The 6,634-nt window shown below is 47.2% G+C and overlaps 1 pseudogene; it reads right to left on the minus strand.

Moving 5' to 3' along the window:
• Positions 1 to 5,071: 5,071 nt before the first annotated feature.
• Positions 5,072 to 6,355, minus strand: LOC102423067 (annotated as a pseudogene).
• Between the last annotated feature and the right edge of the window lie 279 nt (positions 6,356 to 6,634).

The raw sequence follows: 6,634 nt of genomic DNA on the forward strand, positions 1-6,634 counted from the left end.
AAACAAGCTGCTGGAAGTTCCCCGGTCCGGCCCCTCCGAAATCCAAGGTTTGGACCAAAAGGCACCTTCCCCCCGGGTCATCAAGGCCGGGCGCCCCCTGCCGAAAGGGCCAGCGGAAAGCTGCGGTGTTCCCCCTCGGGGGGGAAGCTGTCCTCCGCCCTGCTGTAGGGGCGCCCGCCGTTTCCCCCTTGAGGGGCCCCCCGATTCCAGAACCGGCCCCCCGCCCCTGCTTTTTTGGGGGGGCGGGCTGCGCTCCACAAACCCCGGGCTTTTCTGGGGAGGCAGCCCCGCCTTCGGTCCGGCCTAGGTCCTTGCCCCCACCCCCGCCGCAGCCGCGGCCCCGGCCATGACCGCCCCGCTGGCTCCGGTCTAGCCTAATGTCATCCAGTGACATGTGGATTTTGTCGGCCATGGCGGGGCCCGAATCGGCCTCGGATCGAGCCCCTCCGGAGGCACGCAGGTCCTTCACTTCCCGAACGACACCAGAGCTGTTCCTGTGCGGGCACCAGATGAGCAAAACCGGTTAGGGCGGGTCACATATCTTTGTACTAGTGAATGACAAGAGGTAACTAGTCACTTCCTTTTTTTCCAGTGTCCTTGGGGCACAGCCAAGAGTCCCAGGGAACAGACCCAAATTCCCTCATTGTCACTGTTGTCATGTTAATTTTTGACGGCTCACTATCCTTTTACAGTTTACCAACCCGGAGCCTCCGCCCCTTTGCTTTCTCCCACCTCCCTCATCTATCATCACTGGATTTCATGGAACCCACTGGTCAAAAGCAGGAAAGAGTGTAGAACAGTGTTTGAAACCACTTACAAGTCTCATCCTTGGATGGTGATTTATAAAAATAGGTCAAAGACATGCTTGTGGACTTTGGGCTTTGCTGTGCTGTGTATCTATGCAGAGACAGGGTGATTTTAAACTCCTATGTGATAACTTAAGTTTATCCTTCACCCCTGGTCTGGCCTCCGGACTTTGTTATCTAGGCCTTGGAAAGGTCTCCTCCCTGCCGTGAAAGGAATAGATTTTTAATTCCTTGAGATTCTGCTTCCTGGCAATTGCCGACAGTCTGGTTCAAATAGACTCATCACAGAAATTATTTACAGGTTTGAGTGTTTCTCAGGTTAATGGTATGGAACTCCAAGAAAACACACACACACCGCACACACCACACAGACACACACACTCACCACACACCACACACACACACACACACACACACACACACACACCACACAAACACACATACACACACACACACACACACACTCAAACATACATGCAAGTTTTTCAAGTGTACAACTCAACAAAACATCACCTGAATATAGCGCCCAAAGTATAAAGCCTCTTTCTGTAACAATTTTCCTCCCCCACCCAACCCCCCACCCCGGTTTCTTTCTCTTTGGCTTTCTTTTGTGTTCCCCCCTTCCACTACCCCCCACCACCCCAAACCTATTATTTTCAACATAGGGAGGGGGTATTTCCAAGGCATACAAACAAAGCAACGAAGTCAGGAAGCCATAGAGGCAATAAACGCTAACCTTGACCACATCTGCCACTGCCTATGTATATATATAAATATATTCACAAGAAAGCCCAAAGAGAGCAAGCAGGTGGGTGTGGGGAACATTCGTACAATGTCATGTGGTTGTGGATTTTAGCGTGACTCTCATTATGAATGACAAGAAAGTGTTGGGGCGAAGCGGGAGCACACTGTAGTATGTGTGTTTGAAATGAGGTAAATCTGGATGAGGACTTGTCCATGAAATGTACAAAATCAATCAATTTGGCCCTGGACAGGTGGCTCAGTTGGCGAGAGCATCTTCCCTTATGCCACTGTTTGTGGTTTGGATCCCCAATCAGGGCACATACAGGAAGCAACAGACCCCTGGCTGGTGTGGCTCAGTTGGTTGAGCATCATCTCGTGCATTGAAAGGTCACTGATTAATTTCCAGGTTGGGGCACATGCCCAGATTTTCAGGTTCATTTTCCCAACCGGAGTAGGTATTGGAGGCAACTGATAGGTATTTCTCTCTCTCTCTCTCTCTCTCTCTCTCTCTCTCTCTCTCTACACTCTCTCTCTCTCTCCTTCCCTTTCTCCCTCCTTTCCTAAAATCAATAATACACACACACAGACACACACACACACACACACACACACATTTTTTGCTGTCAATCCTCACCCGAGGATATCTTTCCATTGATTTTTGGGGAGAGTGGAGGAGATAGGGCAAGACAGAGGGAAACATCGATGTGAGAGAAACATGTCAATTGGTTGCCTGCGACCAGGGCAAGGGCCCAAAGAACCTGCCACCAAGGTCCATGACCTTGGCTGGAATCGGACCTGGGACCCTTTGGTCCACAGGCTGGCCACTGCTCAATGCACTGAACCAAACAGGCTAAGAGAATTATATATATATGCTGTACCCAGCCACACATTGCTGTGGCTCAGTCTGGTTAAATGGAAAAGAAAGAAAAGAGAAAGCACACGTTTTCTAATGTGCTTAATTTCACAATGCCTGTGGGTATGCAACATTTTGTGTTGTTCCATTGTCTGTGCAGATATAGAGATTGTCTGGTTTGCCAACTCTAGAACACACAACATCTAATTGTCCATGTGAGAAGGAATCCACGTCTAGATCTAAACCGCACAGTTCTAAAGATTGGCCCTGAGCTTTGTTAACGGTGATTGCAAATGCCAATCGAATCTGGAATTGCAATCTCTTAAATTGAAATGGCATATCCGTTGGAATCATAGGAATGCGAGGAATGAGGACATCTTCACCTTTGAAAGGTCCTGTCAAGATTGTTGCTTCTACGACATTGCTCATTAATTTTTTTTACTGCAAGCCGCGTGCCTGTCAAAGCTTTGGCTGCTTAACATTTCGCAACATGGTAATTGGTACGCCAATTTTCAATTGCAGTGCGTGCGGTGGCATCCTGGCAGATCAAGTGAATTCAAAAATTCTGTTGGATAATTAACCGCTTCATCTGCTTCCACAACAGTGTTGACGGACTTGTATGTGACTGCCTCGCTTTGAATGTTAGACTGAATGATATTGTTAAGTCCATAGAAGTCTTTGTTCTTGGCCGAAAGAATAGCTCATTCACTCAGCCAATCGTGATTCTTATAATTGGTTTGAATATTGGGAAATATTTTTTCAACCAATTCTTCTTTTGACGTCACTAAATTGCAGAAGTGATGAGGCATTGAAATTCGTCCTGAGGTAAGATCAACCGGCACCTTTCCGTTCCCAATTCCCAGCAATTGATGTGAGAATATCTCAGCTGATGGACCGTTTTGCAGCTGGACACGCATATTTGTGGTTAATTTTATCTACACTTAATAATTGTAAACAGAAACATTGAAATAGAATCGTAAAATATTTAGTTTAGCATGTGTTGCTTTTACGTCCAAGAGATGGTGCTGCTTTTCAAAAAAGGCATGTTTTTACCTGTCACAGGTGTGACATCTATATAATAGTAGGTATATAGATATATAAAAGCACGCGCGTGTTCTAATGCAACATTGTGTCAAAATTTCTAAGCAAGGCCATGTACTTGGGTTGCGGGCACATCCCCAGTAGGACATGTGCAGGAGGCAGCTGATCAATGTTTCTCTCTCATTGATGTTTCTAACTCTCTATCTCTCTCCCTTCCTCTCTTTGAAAAATCAATAAAATATATTTTTTTAAAAATTCAAAGCAATCAGTGAAGAGCTTTCGGAGATTTAAAATTTTGACCAAATGAACATTTGCATTTATATATATATATATATTTAAAAGCTACCGACGAATGAATAAACAACCTCTCTCTCTCTCTCTCCCTCTTTCTCTCTCCCTCCCTCTCCCTCCCTCCTCTCCACACTTCTACTCTCTCTTTTTTTTCCCCACTCTCAAAAAACAAACAAACAAACAGAAAACTAGCCCTAGCTTGTTTGGCTCAGTGGATACAGCCAAAAGGTCCCAGTTTTTATTTTGGTCAAGGGCACATGCCCGGGATTCGGGCTAGATCCCCAGTACGGGGTGTGCAGGAGGCAGCCGATCCATGATCCTCTCTTTTCGTGGATGTTTCAATCTCTCCCTCTACCTTCCTTTCTGAAATCAATAAAAATTATATTTTAAAGAACACATCAAGCCCTAGCTGGTTTGGCTCAGCGGATAGAGCATCAGCCTGCGGACTGAAGGGTCTCGGGTTCCATTCTGGCCAAGGGCACAGGCCCGGGTTGCAGGCTCAATCCCCAGTAGGGGGCGTGCAAGAGGCAGCTGATCCATGATCCTCTCTCATCATGGATGTTTCAGTCTCTCTACCTCTCCCTTCCTCTCTAAAATCAATAAAGAAATACATTTATTTTTAAAAAAATACATCAGGAATCAGTGTAGAGCAGTGTTTGACAGCACTTGGGAATCACTGCTAAAGTGCAATACACTGTAGAACAGTATTTGACACCACTTGGGATTCTGGTTGGTTCTCCAGTTTGAAACTTGGAAGAAAATAATAGGATTAAAATTGTATTTTATCATACATTGACATAATTCTTGATAATAATTGCAGAACACTTATTCTTAGAATGAATCAGAACAGAATCTAATTTTGGTTGGGATTTTCGTCTAACTATATTTTCTGACAAAATTACTAGATGTTAAATGCAGTGTGGTATCCCAAATTGGATCCAGGAACGACAAAGTGCATTATAACAAAAAAAATTGGTGAAATCTGAATAAAATTTGCAGCTTAGTTAATAATAATATGCAGACGTTTTAGTTTTAACAAAAGTTCCATGCTAATGGAACATTAGGGAGAACTGGTGAGGGGTATCAAGAATTCTCGGTATAATAGTTGGAATATTTCTATCAATCTAGCAATATATATATATATATATATCTGACTTGAAAAAATGGGGTGAGGAAGCAAAATACAAGCCCATATTTTTATTTTTTTCCATTATGCAAATTTATTGTTACACAAATGTAGTGTTTGAACAGAGCAAGAAAGCCGCACTGTTGCCTAGAAAGAGGAGTTGAAGCAGCACGTGGGAAGCAGGGTGGTTCCGGGATGTCAGGTGTGTGGTTAGTGGATCGGCTCCATGTATGTGGAGATGTCCATTTCTTCAGGAAGCTCCACCACATTGACTTCAAACCAACCCTGAACCTCATTGAGGATTTTGGCATCGTTCTCATGAGACACAAAAGTGATAGCCAGGCCTTTGGTGCCAAAGCGCCGGGCACGGGCCACCCAGTGGAGGTAGGTGTCCGAGTCCCCAGGCTTGTCATAATTGAAGACGATGTTGACTCGCTCAATGTCCATCCCTCGGCCAAACAGATCGGTGGCCACCAGGATCCGCCGCTGAAAGTCCTTGAACTGCTGGTAGCATGCTAGGCGCTCCTCCTGGGCCATGGCCCTGTGGATGGCGATGGCTGGGAAGTTCTGTTGCACGAGTAGCTGGGCCAGGGCCATGCAGTGCTGCACCGACCTCACGAAGATCACCACCTGGTTAAACTCTAGCACGTCCAGGAGGTCAAGGAGTTGACGGTTCTTTTCTCTCTCTTTGAGCTCGACATAGTATTGCTGCAGCCCATGCAGCGTGAGCTTGGTGTCGTCATCCACTGACACTTCCAGGTGATCTTGCATGAACTTCCTGCAGACAGACTGGATCTCCTTGCTCAGCGTGGCACTGAACATCATGCACTGCTTCTCGCGTGATGTCAGGCGAAAGATCTCCTGTACATCACGCCGCATGTCTAGCTGCTCCAGCATCTTGTCACACTCGTCCAGCAGGAAGTGCTTCACATTTCTCAAGTTGAGGCTCCTGTTCCACACGAGTGCCAAGATGCGACCTGGAGTCCCCACCACGATGTGGGGACAGTTCTTCTTCAACACCTCTTCGTCCTTCTTGATGGAGAGACCCCCGAAGAACACGGACACATTGACACTGGGCATGTACTTGGAGAAGCGCTCATACTCCTTCCTGATCTGAAAGGCCAGCTCCCGAGTGTGGCACATGACCAGCACGGCCACCTGTCCATTGATGGGCTCGATCTGCTGAAGGGTGGCCAGCACGAAGACTGCAGTCTTACCCATTCCAGACTTGGCCTGGCACAGGATATTCATGCCCAGGATGGCTTGGGGGATGCACTGGTGCTGAACCTCAGATGGATGCTCAAAGCCACAGTCCCCTATGGCCCTCAGGAGCTCAGGCTTCAGCAGAAAGTCCCGGAAGCCAGAGCTGTGGATGGAAACGTAGGACCCCTTGGCATCTTTCTTGGGGGGTATTAGGGTGCTCTCTGTAGGAGCCTGGAGCTCTTCATCTTCCTCATAATCCAGAAGCTCGTTTTCCACATCCTGTTCCGCCATCATACTGGTTCGCCGTTCGCCTCCGCGCTCGCGCCGCGTGCTGCGAGAGTCCACGCGAGCTAGAGCGCCCCGTATGTCCGGTCGGTCGGTGAGGGCCCTCTTTCAATGACAGACCTCCGACTTGTTGCAGTCTCACTTGGGGAATGAGGCAGGCAGCTCTCTCAGGCCGCCTTTATAAGGGCACAAATCTCCTCCTGAGGACTCCACCCCCAGGACCTAATCCCATCCCAAAGCTCCAGCTCCTAATCCCATTAGCTGGCGTGATAGGATTTCAATTTA

Source organism: Myotis lucifugus, unplaced genomic scaffold (assembly GCF_000147115.1).
Source record: "Myotis lucifugus unplaced genomic scaffold, Myoluc2.0 scaffold_1192, whole genome shotgun sequence".
Taxonomy (NCBI): domain Eukaryota; kingdom Metazoa; phylum Chordata; class Mammalia; order Chiroptera; family Vespertilionidae; genus Myotis; species Myotis lucifugus.